This window comes from Rissa tridactyla, chromosome 4, assembly GCF_028500815.1.
Source record: "Rissa tridactyla isolate bRisTri1 chromosome 4, bRisTri1.patW.cur.20221130, whole genome shotgun sequence".
Classification (NCBI taxonomy): Eukaryota; Metazoa; Chordata; class Aves; order Charadriiformes; family Laridae; genus Rissa; species Rissa tridactyla.
The window spans coordinates 46,344,261-46,369,007 of record NC_071469.1 but is presented as its reverse complement, the minus strand read 5'-3'; the positions used below and the strand labels follow the sequence as shown (position 1 = coordinate 46,369,007).

Here is a 24,747-nt window from a genome sequence, read left to right as displayed (position 1 = left end):
TTTTCCCTAGGCAATGGGTGCCGCAGCACAGCCCGTTCCTTAGGCAAAGGGAAATAAATTCGCCGCACCGACACGTCAAGTAGTCCCCCTCAGGAGGAGACGCCGAGCCCGCCCTCTCCGCTCACCGCCACCCCCCCGCCCTCCACTCCCCGGCCCGGGCCCGGCCAGCGGGACCCCGCCGCCGTGGCGGGGTGCGGGGCGGGGATGGGCCCGTCGATGCGGGTTTCCCCCCCACACTCCGCTTTCCCCGCGGGTCTCCGGCGGCGGCGGGCCGGGCCGGGCCGGGCCGGGGCGGGCGGGGGCGCGCGCGGCGGCGTGTCGGGAGCGCGCCGCAGGCAGGCAGGCAGGCCGGCGGCGGAGGGATCCCGTCGAGCGGTGCTGCGGCCGGGCCGGGTGAATGGGATTGAAGAAGAGTTCAGCTTCTCGGCTTGTTTTTGTGTCACAGTTTCTCTCCTCCTGCGCCTCTCCGGCTTCGTGCCTCCCTCCCCGCCCGCCCCCTCCTCCCCACCGCAGGAGGAGCCCCCCGCGGAGAGGGGGAAGGAAAAGGACCCCACAGAGGCGAGAGCGAGCGAAGAGGAGGAGGAGGAGAAGGGAGCAACCTACCATCTTCCACTCCCCGCTTAGCTTAAAGAAAGTGAGAGGAGAGGAGAGAGAGAGGCGCCCAGAAGAGGGGGACAGGGAGGCCCGGAGGAGCGGCGGCGCCGGCACCCTCCCCCTATGAAGAAGAGTCCTCCCCCTCACAGAGAGGTCCTGCCAGGGGGACCCCGGCCGGCCCGCACCACCACCGCCGCCGCCAGCAGGGTGTAGTATCCCACCTTTCGGATTCGCCTCCTCCTCCTCCTCCTCCTCCTCCTCCCTGCCTCCCCTTCCTCGGGCGCCGTGTCCCCCCCCTCCCCACACCCCTCCGTCCTCCCCCCCCCCTCCTTCCCCCGGCGCCGAGGATGGCGGCGGCCGGCCCCGCACTCTCCGGCCAACTTGGCGATGAGGAGCAGCAACTTCGCCGCGGCCCCCGGCCCCTCCCTCGGGGGGGGGGGAGTGGGAGGGCTGGGGAGGGGAGAGAGGGGGGGAGAGGAGCGGAGCGTCCCGGGGCGCCGCGGCGGCCCCCCCCCCCCCCGGCCTCCCCGGCGGGCGCCGGCAGAAGTTTTGCGAGCGGGAGCGGGAGAGGTGGAGGAGGGTGACACTTGGGGTAAAAGGAGGAGGTGACACATTGGGGTTGGGGGGAGGAGCAGGGGAAGGAGATGACACATTGCACTGGGGATGGGGTGGGGGAGGGAGGCTTATCCCCTCCCCTCCGGTTTCCTTCAGGATGATTATTTCCAGGCCCTTTTCTCTCGGTCGGGTCCTTCGCTGCGATGCTGTCGGGGAAGTTTTATTATTATCTGGGAAATGATGCTGCTTTCCGTGATGGATAATTCCTAGTAAAGCCGCTGCTGCGGTTTTTCTTTTTTTTTTTTTTTTTTTTTTTTTTTTTTTTCTTCCTCCCTCTTTCCCCTCCTTCCTTTCATTCGTCTTTGTGGCCCGAGCAGCGCCGGGAAAATTCCGTTTCTTCTGCAACTTGTTATTCAGGAGCCGAGCCTGCCCCCCTCGCCCTGGGGCTGCCCTTCCCGCACAGGTACGGGGCCGGGGGCCGGGGCGCCGCCGGGGTTTCCCGCTCCGGCACCGGGGACGGCGACTTCTTTATTTTTATTTTTTCCCTCCCTCCCGCGACTGTGTAGGTGGAGTGGGGCTCGATGTGGGACTCTGCCATTTGGTATAGTCCACTTGTGCATGCTCCTTTCTTCACTTGTCTTTCTGCGGGATTTTTTTTTTTTTTGTGGTGGTGTGTGTTTTGTTTTTTCTTTATTATTCTGAGCTTCGCTGTCGGTAGAGATTTTCCCCCAGCCACCTCTGCAGTTTGGTGGGTGCTGGCGGGGTTGTACGCCGAGGTTTTTATGTGAATTCGTATTGGATTAATGCATGGAGCTCTTCATTCAACTTCTTCTCAAGTGTCAAAAAATGAAGCTATGAACAGATGTGTTTCAATATGGAGAGATTTCTAAGTTCCTAATTCTTGGGGGTGGAGGAAAGAGTGCCATTGGAGAGTGGCTTTTGTTTTCGATTGGTGAACAAATGTCATCACATTTCAGTCACGTGCTGTAATATTCTTTGTTCAGCTATCAAAGTATGGTATCTGCTACACCTGTTCCCACTTTTTAATTGTAAGTAACGGTGATTGCCTGCGAATCTTTTAATTGCAGAGAGGAGCATTTCCCCTCTTTCTCCCCCTCCTACCCCCTGGATGTCTGTTTGGGCCCAGGCGCTGAGCTTGACAATGAACTTTTGTTCGCTGTGGAAACTGCACGTAAAAAGGTCCCACTGGGGGTGGTGATAACTTGCGTGTTGCGGGAAAGTTGTACGCTGTGATGTGTGGTAGGTCTGAACGTGCAAAAATCAGGTGGGGATGTGCGTTCAGTAATGGCAGGGCTCTGGTTAAGGGGTAGGCTCCTTTGGGCCAGTGAAGTTTTCTTAACTAGGAATGCTGCCGCTTGTTACTGCGTTAAAGGACAGGTACTGCTGTATACCCACATAGATACATACATACATCTTTTATGCTTAGCTGTAGATTTTTCAGGTACCAGAAGTGAAAATATTTTGGCTGTCTGTTTACTTTTTTTTTCTTCTTTGTTTTTTTTTTCATTGTGCTCACTTCTAACAAGACACCTGCTTAGTTTCAGTTTTGTAAGTCAGCTTCCCCTGGCTTTCCTATGCTTGCCTGGAGCTAGCTGGTGAGGCTGGGTATGCTACATAGTGGAGGAACACTTAACTTCGATGAAAAGAGGATTATTCTGAGACTTAATTTGTGAAGAAAATAACATGCTTTTCAAAGCCTTGGGGAAAAAACCCAACAACTAGAAATCTAACACTCACAATTTCTGCCGGGTTAACATGTAATGCTACAACTTTAATATAAATCTTGTTAGTGATTGTGTATAATATAACTTTATCATTTATAGTTCAATAGTGACATTAAATTACTAGTAAGAACAGGATCTTGAAAGAAAGAAACAAAAAAAAAAACCCTAAATGTGCATAACTACCCATATTAGTTGTGGAAGTTAATTACACTTTGGTAGAAAGATCACAGGCTTTGGGAGTCTTATTTATATCTGAGCATGTTTCATGATAGCTGAATGAAACTGTTTCTTTGGGGCCATTTTTTATTATTATTTTCTAGAAAGGAATTCTGTAGCTCAGTAAATGAAACTTTAAAACTGTATTTTAAAAAAATAGTTGAAGTGCTTCTTGCATGTTTTTAAACCTTTCAACCTTACTGTGGTAGAGAAATTAGATTATTTTATGATAGTTACATCAGCTAGAAGTTTGAGCTGATACAGAGGGAGTATGAAGCAACCTCTTTATCCATTGGTTTTGTGTTGCATAGTAGCGTGTACAGAGTATCACTTCAAGGTCTTAAGAGACCAGTTGTCCAGCAGAAGGTAGGTACTTGCTCACCGAGTACTTACTACCAGCTGGATGTCAAATATGTCATACCCCCAGTTTTTAGCCATACTGACCTGAGTGACAAGAAACTTGGTGTGGATCCCATTATGGGTTTTAGTGATTTTTAATTTTTTTTTTTCAGTTAACTAACGGAAAGCTAACTTGTGTAATACGAAATGTTGGGCTACAGAATATTTTGTTATTAATAATTATTTTAACATTAGTCATTGTAAGATTTCCACCTGAAAGCTTTTAATCTTTGCTCTTCTCTGTGTGCATCCTGTACTAGATTTGTTGTGAGGGGGAAGTAGGCATTTGAAAGTGGTTTTCTTCCTTTAGGCAATGAAAATACAAAACTTTCCTTCAGAGAACTTAAAGCAAAAGTAGGAAACTGAAACTTATGCTGCTCAGAGAAAAATGCTGTTGTGTTTTCCAGCTTCAACAGTAAGATCTCTGCTTTCAGTTTAGGTTTTGTAAAGATACCTCTTCACCGTAGGCCATTCAGCTTCGTCTGTGTTTCAAGCATCAGGCCTCAATAGTTCTTATTCCAACTTTAGTTCTCTTTTTTAGAGATGAGGTTTTGTGTGTGTCTGTTAAACATCACTGTAGAAATTGTAATCTAAAAAAAAAATAAAAATAATCCTTGGGCTGGATCTGTACAAAGGAGACAATGTTCCTGGGGTTTTGTCTGTCTCTCTTTTTTTTTTTTTTCTTCTTTTAGGAAAATAAAACATGTTTTAATGGTGCCTTAGAAAGTTGTGAAATTCTGTGTGCGGTTGGAAAGCTTCAATAGTGAGCCTGACTATACCTTAGGTTGTTCATGGAGTTTGTTTATAATGGTCAATAATTGCATATGAACACATCGTAGCTGTTCAGTTCCTTTATACGTATTCTCAGAGCCCTGGAGAACTTTATTCAGTCAAATTAATTGATACTACTGGAATTTGTTTACACCAGAGATTTCTCTCTCATTTCAATACTGGTTTGCAAGAACCTTGATGGACTGTCTTATTTTGTATGTTAGGGGCATTTTGTGCGGGTACCAGAAACTCAAGATGAACATCACGTGAGAAACACATGTTGGTGACTTACCCTTTTTACTATTGTTTTGGCTTTGTTGTTTGTTGGTTTTACTTGTTTAAAATCTTCCAGAAAGAACTTCATAGTCTGATAGGGCTTTGATTTTTGGAGGGCCATCACATGGTGATGTGAGCTGTAAAGCAGACCAGCCTTCAGGAGAGGCTCCTTCTGTAGAAGGGGCAGTGCTAAAAACCTATTATTAAGCTTCTAATAGTATTTCTTCACTGTCCCCTTCACCCTTTATGCTCACAACTGTGCAGTCACATGCGTAGCTATATACTAGAAGTGTAAGACTCCACAAAAGGCCTGGCTCCTGTACGTTCGTGAATTGCCCTTGTTCAATTACTCTGTGCCAGAAAGCAGCTCACATCCTGTTTCTGATGTATTTTAACTGCACAAAGGTTATTTAGGAACAAACCATATACTGGAAAGGTGGGGTAGTGTGCAGAAGGGTTTTGAGATGTCTGCTGAATGCAAGGGGCAAGATATTTACTTCTGTACCCTGTAAATAGAGGGTGAACTGAAGGATAGTTTTTATAGGTATCTTACATTAATATTTCATGTTCAGTACAGCACAAAGCCAGTGTCTGGCTTGTGCTGGTGGTAGAGATATGCATTATGCAGGCAAAAAAGAAGTTTATTTACATTGGGGGGGGCGACTTTGTATTTTCTTATTTTCCTTTTTTTCTTATTGCAAATACAGTCTCATATAAAATAATAATTAAAAAAAAGGCTCTGTGTTTCTTTTCTATTTTAAATAATTTATGGCTCCTGCGCTTTACCAAGTTCCTCATTGGACTAAAACTGTTAAAGTGTGATTTTTAAGTTTGTTTCACTCTGTTTTTGTTGTGTCAAAACCTCACAAAAGCCAAGTGGTGAGTGGAGATACAGAATGTCTATAAAATATATCAAAAAATCAAAAGAGTTTTTAAAAATGTACTTAGTGCTGAGGAAAGGTGCACTCATGTGACAATCGGACTTTACAGTTAGAATGATCTGTCCTTAAAATAATTTTTAAAGGTGTAGAAAGTTCTGAAAGGTCCCTTTCTTTGGTCAGAGAGGATTGCCCTGCCTACTGCCCTAACAAAGCCCCAACTTTACCAGACAATCTTTTGTTTTAATACTTTGATCATCCAGGCTTTTGAGGAGAGAATGTGCTACTTGGTATAGGCTTCTCTGCAGCATTTATTTTCTGCTTTACTGTTTACATCATTTCAGTATCTCTGTTGGAATTAGCAAGTACCTTGTGCGTTAAAAGCTCTTTGCCTGGGTGGTTTCACCTATTATTCCTTCCCTCTTACCTGAGATTTCTTGTTCACTGTCATTGCAAACACTCACTCTTTGATTTGGAGATGTGATTTGGAGGTGTGCTCAAAGCAGGCTTTAAAAAACCCACACCAGAAAACACCCTCCCCAACCCCCAGATACTACTACCCACTCCCCCTCTGCCTCCCAGCCCTAGCCTAATGGTTGTTGTTACTGGTGGGAGTGCACTTATAGGTAGTATGTAAGGAGTGAGGCTCTGCTTGATGTGATGAGCTCTGTTGTAGGCCACGTTCACACAGCTTCTATGCTTTTTTTAATGTCAGATTTCTTAAATGTGTGTTTTCCAGATTCTGCCCTTCCACCTGACAGTACTGAGCTGGTAGGACACAAGGGAATGTTACCAAGTTCACTTGCTACAGAAATTGCAGGTGTAATTAGAAATATGTTTTGAAAAAGTAGCCAGTGCATTTCTTGGATGGGAGTACAGATATGAGAATGGTTAAAAACAAACAAGGGCATATTTGAGCCTGTGACTCTAAGATGGTCTGTGCTTAGACTTGATCTCCAGGGCGGCGAGAGGAAAACTCGAGCAGAGCTCATGGTCGGTTTGGTTTCGTTGTTTCTGCCTCCAAAATACAAGCTGTCAGTACTTGAAAGGAAGAAGAAACATTGATTCCTTCCCTTGTTCCCCTCCAACCCTGCAGATCCAAGTGTTGTTAACTGTATGGATCCTGATGGCAGTGTAGTTGCAAACAGTTAATTGAAGAGATCAAGTGGTATCCTATTGAAGCTTTAAATTGTTTTAACAAAACTTGTGAGTAATCGCAATAATTATTTTCTGATAAGCTGGCTGATAGTAACTATGGCAACAGCTGTCTTTGGCCTATGGACAGTATTGCTGTGTTGACAAAACCTTTAGATGCTCCTGAGGCCTCTTGCCTCTATAGGGAAGTGCATAAGGATGTCTTTCAGGTGACTAAAGTGTCACCGTTTGTCTTTCTATTGCAACAGGACGCCGTCCTTTTCTTGGGTCAGAGTCCTGGTCCTTTTTCTTTTGCATGTTTTTGTGGGTGCTGCCTGCTAGCCTGGAAACACTGCAAAGACTGTCTTGTTCTACAAAGACCGGTGAAATATATAAGTACTTAGAAGGAATTATATACACATATTATTGCTTTTTACTAGTAATAATCCAGAGCCTGGGGAAAAGGGGGGAAAAGAAAGGGAGACTTACTTACTCATTTTGATCCCTGGTTGTTTCCTTCCTCGATTAAAACCTTCGTAGAACAGCCTGGTAGGGGGAGCTGCCCTTCCCTTTACTGAACCGAAGTACAGCGTATTCTTCTCTGAGGCCTACGCTGAGATACAGCTATTTAATTTTCAGCTAAGCTCTGCTTCTTTTTGGAAGAGACGCAAGCTCCTGCTTGTGTACGTTTTGGAAATGGAAGAAGAGGGTAATTTGTTTCCAGATTACTAAATTGTGGACAGGGAGAATATGCCCCTCAACAAACATACTTTTCCTATTGATATTCAGAAGAGTACTCTTTAATGTTAATAAATGTAGCTGTCTTGGGAAGAAAAAAACCAAAATTCTTACTGTACTTTAGTATAAAAATGTTAAAAAGCCATGGCCCGTCCTGCATGTTTGAAAGTAGCCAAACTGCTGATTATTTTTTGGGAATTACCAGTTAGCTGATGTGTATTTGTACTGAAATCTTTGTCCTCTTAACTTTGACATATAAGAACTGTTTATCAATCCTGCTTACCTGATGATTCCTAGCAGCAGTCCCCCTGTACAGTGTGTGTATGTTGCCTGCTGGCCCGTGGAAGTGTGCAATATGGCCTACATCTGGTCTCATCTTCAGCAAGAATGTGGCTGGTGGAAACTACAGGCCCCAGTGTGCAGTGCTGTGTTTTTTTGCCGGGTAGCTCGCCTGTATTGTGATACACGAATGCCTCCTGGGACCTGTAGTTTTCGTGAGCAGAAGTTGGAGATTGGGGGTGACACGGGAAAGATGCTGTAATGTTCGAGAAACCAAATCATTATTACCTTATGCACTTGGTCAGCTTAAACCTGTGCCTCTATTACTGTGCAGCAGCACGTATTTTTATTTACCAGTTGAAGGTGGTTTGTAGTTGAGTAGTATGTTTAGAGAAAAGCAGTTGATGAAAGAAGCCTTCCAACTGCCTATGTGTTTTTGTGCAAAGAATATATTAATAATTGCCCTAATACCTGACTTGATCTGTGATTGTGAGCATCCTGTCTGATACTCTGGGGATTTTTAATCTTTCAAGGCAATGTTATGGATGAAAACATTCGGCAGAAGGAGGCTTCCACAGCTGGCAATGTGTCTGCCATGTTCTCCTTTCAAACTGCCACCCAACGGTTGGGGTGGGTTTCTGTCGAAGTGAAAGGGGATTTGAATGGCTTTTTTACCTGCCGAGATCCTGTGTCTTGAGGTTGAGCCATGAGGTGGTCACCTCGTGCAGGGGAGCCAGTTTGTATTCCTGCGGTGGGAGTTGGTGACATCAACTGGTAGCCATGGAGACACAGGGTCTCAAACCCAGGTAGGGGCAGGTGCCACCAGGAATGGAGCCCATCCCCTGGTTTATGTCCCATGCCCTGACCACTGCGCTCGAACTTGCATCGTACTCGCGTCAAAGAAGGTAAAGTGTTTCCAGAGTAGGGGTAGAGGAATAGTAACTTTCAGAATGCTTTTTTTTTTAATATCTGTAAGAATCATGTGTGTTCATGCAACGTGTTAATTAATAACGTTCAGTGGGATTTGCTAAAGTTAACGTGGATGTTAATTTGATTTCAGTTGTTAGGCCAGTAACAAGTGTAGTGTTTGCTGTAGTCTCATGTGCCATGTTTTGAATATTGTGGTTGTCTTCATTTTTAAGTGCGCAAATGCTTAACTTTAACTGATCCAAATCAATTTCTTTGTTCTTGAGTTTGTGTGAGATAATAAGAACAAAAAGGTTTATATTTAAGTGACAAATAGTATGAAATAAACCTGTTTGATGTTTTTGGAGAAACTAATTGGAGCTCCAGGCTTGCAAAAAGTAATGTGTATTTTACTTTTAAATCCCACAGAACTCAGAGAGAATATCTGGATGCCTAAAATCTGAACCTATATAAGTAGAAGAAGGATCAAGACCTCCAAACTTCTAATGTTAGAAAGTAGCTTTGTTGTAATCACCATAATTAGCTTATATCTAGGTGTGGGTGGCAAAATTCTTTTTGTAGTGTCTGGAAATTCCACTCAATATAAACTTAGAGTTCACATTTGCTTCATAATTGTGTGGAAAAAAAACAAAAACAAAAACCCAAAACAAAAACCCCACCACTACAAACAACCAACAAACCCAACCAAGCAAAAAGTTGTTCTCTCCTTCACCTGTACAGATTATAAATATGGCAGATATTTGGGTGGTAATAGCTTCTTTGAGGCAGGGAATGTATTTTGTCAGCACTGATGCATTGTACATGCTGTACATTGCTGACACTTCTGTTTAAAACTGATATAAAAAGGTAAATCTATACAGAGATTAGTCTAAAACCTTACATATGCTGTAACTGTAACAGAGTTTGTAAACAATTTGTAATAGAGTTTTCTTTAAGTGTTCCCAGCCCCTTCACAGCCCATGTGGACCAAATTGATGACAGGACACATGGTTAGCTGAAATAGTTACTATTAGTATATTGACAGGATTAGAAAGGCTGTCATTGTTGCCGTGCAAGGATGAAATTCCCTTTCATTGACTGATTTGGACTACACAACAGGCAGGAGAAGAAACTAAGGTAAATCTATATGTAGTGGAACGATGATGTATCTTGTCCTTCAAGGATATTTTACCCTCTGTAGAGAGCCTGTGACAGTGCCCTTTGTAACGCTGCTGTATCAGGGTATTCTAGATAAGGAACGTGGGTAATAGGGATGTACAAAAGGGGTTTGATGCGTAGTTGCAAAGGAAGAACTCTTCTATAAGTACTTCTTATCTCGTAAGAGCAAACGTGTCCTCATCTGGAAGGAAATCCTGGCCCTGCTCAAGTTGATGGGAAGCTTCCCAGTTGAATCGAGAGTACCCAGGATTTCATTCTTTTCCCCCAGAAAGGTAGCTTTAAGTGGATTTTGCAGGGCTGAAGCACTTGATAAACTTTGAAGAATCTGGCCTCTGTTTAAGATGCTGCTGCTGGCCCTTGGGGGATCTCCCACCAGGTACTTTGTCTCCTAGTGTCTGTTCGGTTTCTTTAAAAAGTGGATAATATTGAGCTCCTGTAACGCTTTGTAAGAACTTGGAATCTATTTATTCAGGGCTTTTGCTTAATTTGCTAACACGACAAAATTTTATGTGAAAGCCAAAAATTAGTCCTTGATGTATCCAAGGAATAGTTTTTGTCTTTGTCTGTCCTTTCTTTCCTATGTGACAAAACTGCCCCAGTTGAGATGATCAGTCTGAAATTTGAATAACCTGAGTTGTGATGGATTAAAACAAACAAAACCCCCCAAAAAAACTAGCCCCCCCCCCGCTTTTTCATTACTTTATAAAAGGACTACAATGGTCTATATTACTAATAACAAAGCTTTTTGCTAATTTGCATCTAGCTGGAGTTCCAGATACCTTACTGTTTCATTGCTGCTTAGCTTGCAGTAATTGTTTCTGATAGGCATCTTTATCAAGTAAATCTATTGTTGTGTGTAGTATGAATTTGCTGTATTAAGGATGCTCTTGTCAGTGACCCCAAACGGAAAGGATGTGGCTACCTGAGCTTCCCTCATTACCCTTTCAGAGAGCGCATTCTGGTCAGGAATAAATTGTGAACACCAGGTACCTGTCCTTGAATCAGCTGCAGTTCTTCTCCCAAGGAGGAATCCCACCATTCGCAGAGAGTCCTGCTGAAATCAGTGGATTTATCACCACAAAACTTGTTTCAGAATCAGAGATTTAGTTTCTGTTTCCCACCTGTTTTTGCGTATTTCACCAGCTCTACTTTTCCTCTGAATTTCATGCTCTAAATGTGGAAATCTCCACCCTTCACATAATTCTTATCCCGGTATGGCAATTTCTTCTTGACTTAAAACTCACAGTGTCTTCTCCCACCTTACTTCTTGCAGGAATTATGTTTGGATGCCTGGATGTTGATGCAGAACTCTAATAGATTGTGTGGTGTTTAATTTAATCAAACAGTTTTGCCTGTGATGATGAGCTGCAGTTTTTGCAGCCAGTCAAAAACTGATGATGTTGGCCTTGTGAAATGCAGGCTCCAGGTTAGTTCCTCGCTGTAGTAACAGTATCTTCTCAGCTGCAGAGTTGATTAGTTCAGCATAGGTCTATAGCTCTGTGAATACCAGTACCTCAGGTTGTTGTTTTGCACCGACGTTATTGCATGAGCGAAAATACTGATCTTAGATTTGTTCCTTCCTGATGTAAGATAAGCATATATGATTCCTTGAAAGTTGGAACTTTTTCTGTTTTCCTTTTTCTAACTTAATCTACCCTTCTCTGCCCATGGTTGGTTTTGTCCAAAAGTGCTGATTTTTTTTTTTTCCTTATGCCAAGTATATTATTAACATAGAGGATGACTTCGTCTTCATGCATATAAGCCTTCTTACTCTAAGACTTTTGAAAACTTAAACTAAGGAAGGGGACAAGTATCTGTTAAATCTATGTTTGTTCTGTGTAGAAAGTACTATATATGAGACATGCATGTATTTTTCTTCTGGGTATATCAGAAACTCCTGCAGCTTCTTCAGGAACTGTTGCATAATATGGGAAAGGCAGTAAATATTATCTGCATATTTTTTCTGTAATTTTTGCCATTTTCCCAAATATGCAGGATACATTTTAAGCCTTCAGTTATGCAGCCTCCATTGTGTTACAATTAGATTTTGTTTTCTCTACGTTGCTTTCCATGCTGTGATCTTTGGTAGTCCCATAGGCAGTAAGGCTCGTATGGGCTTCTTGGGGATCAGAAGTTGTATTTGAAGGGACTTAAAAATCACACAGTAAACTTCCATGTATGTTTCTGGTCCTCATATGGCTTTTGTTCCCCTGTGCCGTGTAATAACCAGAGTCTAAGTTGAGAGGACCCGGGCTTTTTCTCAAAGGAATTTTAAAATGGAAAATAAAAAAAAGCCATCCTTGAGCAGCAAGGAGAGGAATATGTAAGTATGATGTAATGAAAGGAGCACATGAGAATTTCTTGTGTGTGTGGAGAGAGATGTGTTTAAACATCTCTTCTAGCACAGCAATAGGACCGTTAAAAATCTGGGCATTAATTTTTAGGTAACAGAATTTGTTTAAAGAGTAACTTTGCAAAGAAGTTGACGTGGTGATGGGCACCGCACTGATACCACAGTAGTGCTCTGATTGTAAACGCATCATTGTGAGTGTCGGTCTTGATACCGCGGTACTGCGGTACTAATTTAGTGCCCAGCGCTATTTTGTCTCATCTTAGTGTCTGCTGTTATGGTCAGCCTTCTTGCCCTGTGGTGGTTGTCTCCATCTCCTAGAACAGTGTTGGAGTGGAGCTGTTGTATACGTGGAACCAGTAGGTTCCAGGAGGGCAGGTGCAGGATGTAGTGGTGTTGGTGTGAGGGGACGTGAAAGAGGAGTGTCCCCCAGCAGCATGTTACTGCCTTCTTTGGGTGAAGCCCTTGGGAGATAGGTTGTGGCTCCTTGTGAATAAAAATAATTTGAGGGAGAGGGAAAATTGACTGCCACCAGCAGCCTACTTCAAACTGCCAATCCTTCCGTTTAGAAAGTGTAATCATACCTTGCTTCACGATATCCTTTCACTCTCTTGTCAGCATTGTGAAAGTTTAAAATGGTATTGCCTTTCAGTTGGTTATATTAGCCACCAAAAAAGGATAAATCTACAGTTTATTCTTATTTTAAGTAAACAATCAGTTAAAACTCTATGGCAATCAGTGCAAGTAAAAATGTTTGGCACACTTTGTTTTTCTTGTAGCTGGTCTACTTTCATTGTACAGCAGTCTTGCACTCAGCTTTTCTTCCATTAAACACTAATTGTATACTTACGTGATTCCATGTTAGATTGGCACAGTGATTCAGTGTTATGTTTATGTGATATAGCGTGCAAATCTTCTTACTTTTATTGAATAATCATGGTTTTGAGAAGAAAGGAACTTCTATTAAGTGTATGGTTACTTGAATTCTTCCTTTCAGATTAGTGACTACCATCAGTACTCCCACACTGAGTGTGACTACCCCAGCTACAAATACCATTCTCCAGATGCTACAGTTTCCATTTGCGTGCTTTTGAGGAGAAGGAAGGAAAAAAAAAAGGCTTTTAAGGGGTAAGGAGGGAGAATATAATAAAAGGGGAAAGGAAGACAGAATCTGAGGTTGATATCGGTGCCTATATATTTACAGGGAGCAGCGAGAGTGCCAGCTGACTGGAATGTAGGGGAAGGAAGATCAGAGCACATCAGTGAAATAATTTTGGAGTGCTTCCTGTTGACTTGTTAATACTGCATGGAATTTGGCCCAGGCAATCTGCTGTTGTGAATCAGCATAGTTTATTCACTTTGAGTATAGGTGTGCCTGTTATTATTTGAGAATCTGTTCCACTTGAAAGATAACAGGTCAGCCTGGTAAGTAGTACTATTCCCATGTTTCAGATTAGAAACTGAGGCAGAGAGAAATTGATTTATTCTGTATTGCGGTAAATTTATTGGAGACCTTATCTAGCAATGGTGGCCCTTGCTTGTGTGTTTAATCCAGTAAACTGCTTGCATCCTTCAAGTCCTAAATTTTGTTACATTGTAAACAAATGAGCCTAAAAATGATTTACTGATTTAAGTATGGATGGTGTACCAATAAGTAGTGCTTGCCCCAAAGGAGGTGAGATTCTTGTAAAGTGGTTCTACAAAATAAAGTACTTTGTTTTTGAAGTTTTGAATGGTTTTTTAGGTTATCTTGGGTTGAAGGAAAAGTGGAGTTTTGAATGGGGATGTGAGACCTTCTGGCGCACAGGGGACATAATGATTAGTAAATGTGAAATTTGAAATCCAGTGAAATTGGAGTTGCATAGGTGAACGCTGGTGCCAAGAAACAGTCCTGAGTTAAGTTCTGCAGAACCTGAAAAAAATACAGAAAAAAAGATGATGGTGGTGGTTATTGCTGTTGAAATGTGGTACAGTGGTTTTTTTGGTTCACCTTTCTAGTTCCCTTGCATTATGCTGCAATTAATACAAGAAATTGCATATTACAATGTAGGCATGATTGTTTTTACAGATACTGTTACATGGGCACACATCCTAAATGTATCCAGAGTGACGGAGTTAAGGTGAGTGCTTACATTTACCAAATTGAAACATCTCCAGAATGTGCTTTGTCAATGACCAGTATGTGAATGAGGTTCCAGTATTGCAGACTGCATTATCCAGACTGCATAATGTCACTGTTTCTGTAACATACTTTCTGACTTAACATAGGACTTAACATAGCTAGTTGTGTGTAGTGGTTTAATGTGCAGCAAAAGTAACACTGAGTAACTAGTGTCGTCAGTGCCGAAGTTTTAACCACTTGTTAAAACTATTCTTTGTACAGTTTATATGAGCAGAATTCTCCCATCCTCCCAAGTGAGTACTGTTCAGGGACAGATATCTTGTTCTGTTAATTTGGACAAACCCCTTTTCCAAGTGGAAAATCAGCAGAGTCAGCAATACCCACATTTCTACATCTGTCCCAGTTGTCTGGGTCCAGCATTGCTTCCACTAACTCCTTTGGTCCTGCTTAATAAAGACGCTATATTCCAATGCAAACATGAAAAGTATGACTCCCTTTTTGTTATATGCCTTGATGTCTACTCTAAATAGCTCACTTAAAGGTGTGAGTCTTGTGCTTAGAACCTCATGTGATTCATTCTGTGACTACACGTGGCATTAGGCTTTTAGGCTCTGGTGGGATATTGAATCAGGATCTCTTAAATGCATGTCTCTTGTTCTGGAGTATCTCCAGTTAGAACCCTTAATGGCACTGCTTGTGGTGTCTACTGCTGTCTTAGTGTATTTGTGCAGCTCAGGAATGTTGGCATATGCCCCTCTAGTGTTTCATTAGAGTTGTTCGTGGTTTGAGACTCCGGTTCTGCATAAGCCTGGGGTTGACTTTCAGCAATAAGCTGGTTTAGTACAGTCTCTTTAGAGAGTTGTTTTTATGTTGTGACATCTCAAATCTGTAACAGTGGAGACAGCTTCAAGGCCAAACACAAGGCAACTTCAGTAACTACCGTGTCTCATTTGCTACTCTATGATGTGACTTCTGTGAAGTAGTATTCTGGTTTTGGTGATCTCTTGATTTATAGATGGGTGTAATAAAACTTCCTGGAATATCTTCTTGAGTTAACAATTTAGTGATGGGCACGTTTCTCCTGTTCATGTGCATTTAGTCCCACTTAAATCACCACTGCTTAATGAAATGATGTTTCTAAAGTAGTTCTTAGGTATATTGCCTTGGCATTAAAGGTCTGAGATCCAAAGAGATTGTGCTGGCTTGTACTGCTTTTTTTCAGAGAGAAGACTTTGAATTCTTGTACTCCATGTTGCCAAAGGAAGCAGTTCTGCTTCCTATGCAAGTGTCATGGAGATGTGAAGTAAACCAACATGAGAACTGTATTACATCTGAAAGGTCAGCTTGCATCATCACTAAGACCAATGGCTCAGGGTTGCAGGCAAATGGGCATAAATTTGGAGTCATCCATACAGTTGTCCAGTTCTTCTTTCATCTCCATGCAGCCTAATGTGTGAGAAGAGAAGATGCATCAAAGTCATTGCCTCTATTTTAGAATCTATTGGAATCAACTGAGTTTTCCTGTGCAAAAGGAGTATCAGCAGATATGGGGGAGAGCAGAAACTCCCCTTGAACTTAGGAGGGGAGTAAGAGCAGCAGCATTTTTATTTATTTTTTTTTATTGTGAGCAAAAAATGTGAATGATACTTGAGAAGTTTCTTGATACTGCTTGGAGCTCTCTTATACCTTGCTTAGTACTATAATTCGCTCTCAGTGAGGGATGGGGCACTTCAGAAAAAAACTTTCCAAGTTGCATATCTGGAAGACAGATTATGCATCTGTGATAGGCTTTACTGGTGCGATGGAGAAGAGAGATATATTGCCCCATGGATGATCAGCAGAAGCACTGAAGCATGCGTAAACTTGGTACACACACATATGTTATGATTAAATCTTCTTGCATTCCTCTTGGGGATACCAACAAATTCAACCTGAAACATTCAGCCTATGACGGCGTGGAGTGAGGAAAACATCTAGTAAATTTGAAGTTCCCAACTACAAATAAGAGTGCCAATTTCTTTGAATTGTTAGTTTGTAGTGCTATTTGTTGCCTGTGTAGTTTGCACAGATGATCTTTAGGATGACAGGGGCATTATGTTGCTGTTTTCTTTCAGCAGGAACAACTTCAATGCTATTATTGGCCTAGATAACAACCCCCCCTCCCAAAACAAAATGAAAGAACCTCAAACCAACCTGTGTGATTCCGTAAGCAGAAGGTTATTTAAATAACAAAATCATACTACCCGCTATGTGAAATGAAAACAAAATGTAGCACAGCCTGAAATTCTTCTTTTGTTGTCTTTTTGTGTGACTTGAGAGATTTCTCATGCAAACTGGATTGTGGTCAGCTTTCTCACCAGTGTAGCTGAGCAATAATTTTATTGAGGCAATGTGTGCATCTTTGTGAAACTGATCACAAAGCTTCTGCTCTTTCTTATACGTTTTTATCCCTGATACTTGCTTGTTCCTGATAAGGACGATAAGCTTATTGAGTACATCCATCTTCATCTTACTGCCTACAGCAATACCGAAAGGTGGTGTATACCGGCCACTTGCTTTATTTTCCATACCCATTGTAATTTGGGCTCTAGAAAATGAAACTTCTGTGTTTCTCACAGATTGAGACCTGCTTGTTTATCCTACATGGCTTTCAGCTTGGCTATCTTCAAATGCTCATCTGTCAGAAGAGAAGGAAGCTGACAGTGATGAGAAAGCAGACATTCACCAAATTGTTTAGGCAGTGCTTTCTAGCGGGATTAACAGTACTTCCCAGCAGAATTCTGTTCGATGTTTGTCCTGCGCCTCAGCTTGGGGTTATGCATTTTCTGCGACAGTAGTACTTCTTCAGCTAGACTTCCTTGTTAAAAAGGAGAGCATCCAGTACTGCTCCAGGGTCAGACAGGACCTGATGACTTTGGCAAGTTCAGTTTTCTTGGAGAGGAGTCAGACATACATCTACATGTTCCCTTTGAATCCATTGGTTCAGGAGATCTTTCCTCTGGTCAGCTGGGAGAAAGCCAAATTGTTGCCAATCTGAAATGGATCTTGGCAGTTTTTCCAGCAAACATCCATGGCTTATGTGTAGTACTGCTTTCCAACTTTCTGGGCCTTTCTCTGTTAGGAGAGACTAACTGCCTGAATCTCCTTGGGTTGACATCCTGATTAGTGAGGGGCTTATAGGAGAATTTTTCAGTAGTCTGATGGGTTATGTAAAAAACAAAAAAAACCCCACACCCTTGAATGCTTAATGATGTCTTTATTTCATTGTTGCATTATGTTACACAATAAGCACAAACCAGTTTGATTTCTGCTTCAGAAGTTACAATTTCTGCTTTTAACAGTACATGCTTGAATTATAGCCTGGTTTGTTTACCAGAAGAACCAATGTCCAGAACTACCCAGGACATATACTGGTATGGCTGCTCAACGTGATTAAATGTAAGAACTAACATACTGTGCTGGACCAAACGTCCATCTAATCCAACATCTTGCCTTTATCAGTGGCCAGCAGCAGCAGCTGACTGAACGGCGTAGGAAATGGGTGAATTCTGTCAGCTGCTGAAATATTAACAGTAAATTTCTGACAGACGCGTGTTTAGCTGCTGCCTGAGATGGAAGCTGCATTTGGGCTATTGCACTGTGAATAGCAACATCAAACTATTTATAGGTGAATTTGTTTGCTGGCTTTTTGAACTCGTTTATGTCTGTGGCTTCCATAGTGTTCCACAGCAGCGAGTTCCATGCAGTTTAACTGCATTTTCTGTGTGCGTGGTGGGTTGATACGAGAAAAATAGTTTCATTTGTTTTAAATGTGCTCCCTAGTTGTCATTCCTCTCTGTACCATTTCTAACTCTCCCCTTTTTGAGGTGGGGCAGCCAGAATTACGTGTAGCGTGCATCACAGCAGAATGTTCCCTGTTTGTTCTTTTTCTAATGCTTTCTGAGATTTTTTTTTTCTGATTTCTTGCTGCTGGGAGTTGAACTGTTTTGCTTGCAATAATCTCAAAATCTTTTTTGTAAGTAGTAATGCCTAGTTTAGACTCATCTTTGTGTATTTATAACTAGGGTTATTTTCTCCTCTGAGTATGCTACTTTGCACTTGTCAACACAGGACAATATCACGACAAATGAAAATCGGTCATTTGGTATTATCAGATCCCCTATAACTCTTTGAAGTTTGCTTTAATTTTAACTATCTGCAATAACGGAAAGCACCATAATCTCTACAACCTCCCTTTTTGCCAGATCAGTTAAAAGTAGGTTCACAGACTCAACCCTGATCCTTGTTATGGTAACTTCCCTGCGTTTTGAGTGTCTAGTGTTTTCTTTATTTTTAGTCTTTTAATATATTCTTAAGAAGGGCAAGGTCCTCTTACGAATTTTGCTCTAAGGTGATGTGAGGTGTACAAATCTGTTCACCTTCTTTTTGTTTTTGATGCAACGTGGTGTATGAACTTTTTGCTGTTCAAGATGTGTACATTCCAAGGTCCCTATTCTTTTGCTTTGAAGTTGGGTGTCCAAAAGCTTCATTTCATTAAGATTACAATCTGCTATATGAATGCTTAGATGTGTGTTCCTCAGAGATGCGAGATTTTTTTTTTTTAATTTTTTTCTTTTCCTAATGCTAGTTTAAATGGCCAGTGAGTTGTAAGCTTAGTACTGTGAATTATATCACCTCTTGTAGGTAGTGGTATTCCCTGCCTCTTTTTTTCAGTTCTTTCCTCTTCCAGTTTGTGGAAGTCCCTGTACTCTATTTTTAACTAAGTCTATCGTGTTTTTGTTATGACTAGCTGTAAGTTTATGTTTTTAATAAATATCAAGAATCCACTGCTTATCTCCTTTTGTGGTGTTTTGGTTTTTTTTTTGTCATAGTAGTAGGATTTTCATAGTTTTTGTTTGAAACTCTGGTTTCAAAGCCAAAACTTGTTACTCACACAGCATTGATCTCAATGAGGGATAGATATTACGGTCAGTTTTAAGGCAGTTTGGCTGCCAGACAAAGGGCATATGTTAACCCTCACAGCTTTAATCCTCGTTTAACTGGAACATCTCAGTTTGGTTTTTGTTTTTTTTTTTTTTGGTGGTGGTGGGGCAGAGTTTGTATTAACTAGTTGAATTTACAGGAAAGTGGGAACAGACACTTTTCAGAGAAGAAGTATTGTTAGAAAGTAATGCTGCTTTTGATATTGTGCTTCCACATGTGAATTTACCTTTCCCTTGCTGCTCTAAGTATTGATTGGGGATTAAATAATTAGACTGACAGAGTAGTACATGTGTTCTTATCATATCTGAGGGGCAGGAAGAAGGGCTGTGACAGACACTTCTGTCCAGAAGACTTCTAGCCCGGAGGGCAAGAAGACTAATGCTTCATGTATGAACATGCAGATGTGACATCCAGACTGTAACAATTTGCCTGCTGTAGGGATTGCATCCTTTACTTCAGCTTTGCTCAGTGTGTATGGATTGTGTGGTTTTTCACATATCTAGGTGGTTTAGATTATTGTTGAGGGAAATCAGTCCCCTCTCAGCTTCCTTGCTGTTTGTGTGTTTGGCAATTTGAATTATAATTTTACATTATTATATTCAGAAGCTCTTAGCAGCTTGTGCTCTTGTGTGGGTGCATACTTGTGATGCTTGGTAAGTTGTGGGAAAAAAAGATATTTTTTTTTTTTTTTGGTTAGTATTAATCTGTTGTGGAATTTGAGTGGTTTCTAGCGTACTGTGTGACTGCAGCAGGAACTTGGTTTAAGCAAAAAGTTTAATTCCTAAAAGCTACTTGTATAAAATTTTTGTGTAGATTTTGGAAAAGCAGAACTGACAGTTTTACATGCTCATGAATGAGAAGTCTGAATAATATGTTTTGGTTTTGTAGCATGTGTAACCTAAGCAGCTGAAGCTTGTTCAGGTTTTCTTTCTCTACCTGGACAAACCATTGTTTTGTGTATTAGTGAACTTTACTCAGGCAGTTCTACAAACATGCAAAGCCAAGAAATGAATACTTGCATTGTTATGAACCTGGTATCATTATTAATTGTGTGTTTATATTTGGAAGGTGACTTGACAGATGCTGTTCAAATGAACTAGTTCTGAAATTGGCAGCATGTGCTGCTGCTGCTGATCCCAGGGTCCTTTGGTCTATTCACTAAACCACCATCCTGTCCTCTTCAGAAAAAAAAAGTACTTCTTAGCATTCTGCCTTCTTCCAGTAGTGTGTGTGTGAAAGGATGATATACAAGCCACTTCCCCCACAGAATCTGTGCCAGGTATTATGTGCTTGTTAATGCAACTTGAGAAAATAGAAACGGCTGAAATAATTGAAATTCTTAATGTTTCTCCAATAGATGATTTGAAAATATGCCATTTAGCACAGGCTAAAATGACAATAGGGACTATTATTCACTAGGAGTGACTTCCGAGACATTAATTGCCTCTTGTTTTAGAATTCTTTAAAATGCTCGTGTTTGTTTTGGGAACTTAAATACCTCCTGCCTGGTACAAGGATATATGTTTTCTTGCAGCAGAGGGGTCTGAGAAGGCTGTGGAGAGTGGCGTCCTCTCGCTTTTCCTTCCTTCTAGGGCAGGTGTTTCTTGGAAGACAAGGGATTGAAATAAATCTTGTAATTTAGTTCAGGTATGTTGTGCACAGAATAGAAAAGGGGGAAACAGCTGCTCAAAGTTTGAGATCAGAAAACAAATCTGTAATGGGGAAGAGAAAACAGGGCTTTCCAAGGTGTGTATATGAACTTGTATATAAACTTGTTCTCACTTGTCCATCTTTTTTTTGTGTTGGTTGTTGCCTAATAATGAGTTCTTTAGGACTCTGTCATAGATATTTTATTTATCAAGTGTGTCAGGGTTTCCGTTGCAATGAGCTAGTTAAATCACTGTTTAAATAATTATATATTTAAAAAAAAAAGTTGCATGCACTCTGGATTGTCTGGGAAATCTTTTATTTTTGAATTGCTGTGGACTGTTCTCTGGAAGGAGCAAACTGTGGTGATTTTTTTTGTTTGGTTTTTATTTTTTTGGGCGGAATTTTTTTTTTTAAGAAAAAGTACAATGAAACCATTTTTGCCTCCAGTATGCAGGTAAAGTATGCTTTTCTGTACTTATGTCTAAGTGTGAGGGTTCTTTAAAGTCTGGGTGTTGTGGGATGTTTTTTGTTTGTTTTAGTTTTTGGTTTTGTTTTTTTTTTTTTTAAATACAGTATTCTGATATATGTTTGACCTCCAGAATGTTACCCCTTTTTGTTTGGCCTGGTGAAGATGAATTTTGAGACATCATCTGTACATGCTGTTGTGTTTCCCCAGTAGTTTTGTGTCAGTCTCATGAAACGGTGTTGCATCAAGTACTTTACCCAAAATATCATTCAGGGTAAAGCTATTAGAAAATGTGGTTTGTATCTCCATATTGTTCCATCTTGCCTGGATGAGAAAGTTCATGCTATAAAGAGGCAAGGCTTCACTCCCCGCCCCACCCCGAACCTGAGTGTTGCAAAGCTACAAGGTATATTAGGAATCCTAAGAGGAGGAAAAAATGCTGAATTAGGTAAAGTAAAAGGCTTAAAGTAGTTGTCAGAGTGGGATTAACCTGGCAGAGAAATCAAGTTCTCTATAAGAGAATACTTGAGGTACTTAGGCCATGACTTAATTGCACTTTTATTTAATAGCCTTGTATGAAAATAAACAGGCGAGTAAGGAATTGGTGTTGAAAGAGAGGAATGTGTGAATATTGATCCAGTGTTGGACTTCTGTATCTGTTGAGAGAATGGGGAAATCTGAATGTTCATAGAGCCCGGCAGGAAGCAAGCGAGAAGAGGGGATTTTTTTTTCCCCTTAGAGGTATGCTGTGAAAATGGTGATGCAGCCTGTCAGACTAAGTCCGGTTGCATTCAAGGAACAAAAAACAACAGCCGACAATGGCTCAGAAGCTGCAGGGTAGCTGATGTAGTAAAGAAGAAAAAAATAAGGGCCAGATCTTGCATGGTAAACTGTGATTCCCTTGTAGCAAGGTGGCGGGGGGGGAAGGTGATGCTGGAATGATCTGGTAGTTTAAATCTGAAGGGAAATGAGGAGAAGGGGTGGACTCCTGCTCATCTGCAGCAGCACTGCACGCAGAGCCTACCTGATTTAGGCCTAGCGACAGTTGCGTTGGAGGCCTTGGGAAGGCAGGAAGCGTGTTTTCTCAGTGTGACGTACTCGGGAGTGTGTACTGCCTGCATGCTAAATGCGAGTGGATGGATTTGACTCCGCTTATAACAGTTCTAAGAATGTAATGAAATCCCTTCTTGCTTATGCTTTTATTTTGAGATGGAGGGGGAGAGAAAGGAGCTCTCAGTATTCTGTTTAGTTCAGAGTTTGAAACAAGCACGTTTTGCCTAATTCTGTTTACTGCCTTTTTATTTAGACTACTTGTAAAACAAGCTGATGCCTTTAAGTGCTCTATCATAATTTACCAGTACACAGAACGAGAAACTAATGAAAACCCTAATGCTGTTTATTTTCTTTCTTTAATCTACACACAGAGCATACTGTACTTATTGTTAGAAGGTCTTACGCTGGTGGTTTTTGTTGTTTGTTTGTTGTTTTTTTTTTTTTACTGGGTTTTTGTGCTCAGGAGATCAGGAATGCCAAAATGACAACATGGTGCAATGAAGTAATAGCTGGTGAAATAAATAAGTTTGGTCAAAAAGCAAATAAAATTCAAATGTAGAATGAGAATGTTTTTTAGTAAGTGTTAGCAGGCTGTACTAAGAACAGGTGTTGTATTTATTCAAGGGGAGAGGAAAATGTGATACCTTCCTGGTAGCAGCAGAGGATCCCAGCTGCCTTTTAAAGGGTTCAGAGCACCCAACAGAATCAAGAGAAGTCTGAGACTTTTTTTTTTTTTGCATAGAACTGTGTGAAATTAAATAGCCGGTATTCTTTCTAGAAAAAAATAATCACTTCTAGCAGGTGTGAAGCATTACCTTTTTCATCTTGTTCTTAAAATCTGAAGACAGATTAAGAAACAAATGATTGTTCTTTGATATTTTTGTCATGTGAACATCTGTTCACTAACAAATCATTTTCGTATTGTCTTCTGACCATTATTTAGAAGCCTGTGACATGTTAAGAGCCAGTGATGTAAAGGCAAGAATTTCTGTATAGTTTCACATGTTGAGCCATCTCGCTTCCTGTTAAAACAAAAGTTCTACAGAAGCTAAAATGAGCTTCTGTGTTCTTTTAAGTATTTTTCAGTATCATAAAATACAGAACATAAGAATGTACATTAGCAGCTAATTTTCAAGTTTATGCGGCTGTGCTTTATAGACATGAAATGGCTTATTTTTAATGTGTGTGCTAAAATAATTAAATTGAAGAGGCCAGTTTGTAATAAAGAACTGTGCCAGACAGGAAGTGTGGACCAGTACTTGTTCTAGTATATTGACAAGGAAGCTGACCCATAGCAAAACCAGCACAGGTTGGTTTAGTTTTAGTGTTTAAAGTAAGTCTTAAATGCTGATTTTTCTCCTTGACCTTTTTACACAGTCTTTTCCTGGACAATACAGTAAATGCACAAAGAACTGTTCTCCTCTGTGCCATAATGAGGATAAGCAGAAAATGGTAGTGATTTCTATTCTGCCTGAGTAATAAGCAGGACATACAGAATTCAGATGCCTGGTAAACTCAGATGCCTCTTTCTCTGGTCATCCAGTAGGTCTTCCAGTCTCAAAATTAAAAGAACGTGTCTGTGTGACTGCATCACTGAAACCATAATTGACAAGCCGAACTTCTGGCCAGGTGGGGAAAGTGAAATGGGAAAATGAGTTCTTGATGACTGTGTTTATTTAAAAAGAAAAGGAGCGAAGTGCTCAGCCTCTTACTCACTATAGATGGCACACTGAAACTTGATGGTACACTGAAACTTGATGACTGCTGAAGGAAGGAAGGAGGTCTTCCTTGTGCTGCTAGCCCAGTGCTCCTGCTGCTGAAGTTTGTGCTTCCCAGACCTGTCTGTGAATCACTTCAATTTTCTGCGGTGTGACACCCCCTCACCTCCCACTCCCCCCAGAAAAAGATTGGGGACTGCCGGTGGTACAACTGCACAGCTAGAAGACAGCGTAAAGGAGAGTGCCTTGGTCATATTGACTGCCTGTGGGAGTGTTCCAGCTGCAGGATGAATTATGTGAAAGTGGAGAAGCTGGAGGTAGAACTATAAACTTTGAGCAGAACTAGGATTTACTTAAACCTCTTGATGTACTGTTAGTCTAATCTTTCCTTGTGCATGCTTGAAGAACTATCATTCAGTTAGCAGGTTTCATAACACACTGAGCTTTGCTGGAAGTATTCTATAAATACGGAAGTATAAAAGATTACCTGTTGTTGTAAGGTGCCCTACCACATAATCACTAATCACAATTCATCTGCATTTTTTAATGTTTGCTTATTATTACATGTGTACCTAGCTTCTCTCTGATATTTGTCAGAAGGTAAGATCAGTAGAAGCTTGTGTAGCTCATCTCCATACATCTGTCACTGAAAATCTCCCTCTTGCTCTTTGTGATTCTTAGCCTGTGATGCTTTAAACTGAAAGTCCTTGTGATTGCAGGGGTTACCTTTTTATT

At 41.3% G+C, this 24,747-nt stretch overlaps 1 protein-coding gene across 16 annotated transcripts in view; it reads left to right on the top strand.

Moving 5' to 3' along the window:
• The first annotated feature begins 393 nt into the window (after positions 1 to 393).
• PHF21A (PHD finger protein 21A) overlaps positions 394 to 24,747 on the top strand; it is a 141,318-nt gene continuing 116,964 nt past the window's right edge. For 4 of the 16 annotated variants that reach the window (XM_054198113.1, XM_054198114.1, XM_054198107.1 and 1 more), the window contains exons 1-3: positions 10,082 to 13,148; positions 13,225 to 13,445; positions 14,089 to 14,140. The gene's annotated coding sequence lies outside the window, so the exon portion shown is untranslated. The other 12 variants (XM_054198115.1, XM_054198109.1, XM_054198112.1 and 9 more) reach the window with 10 other exon arrangements.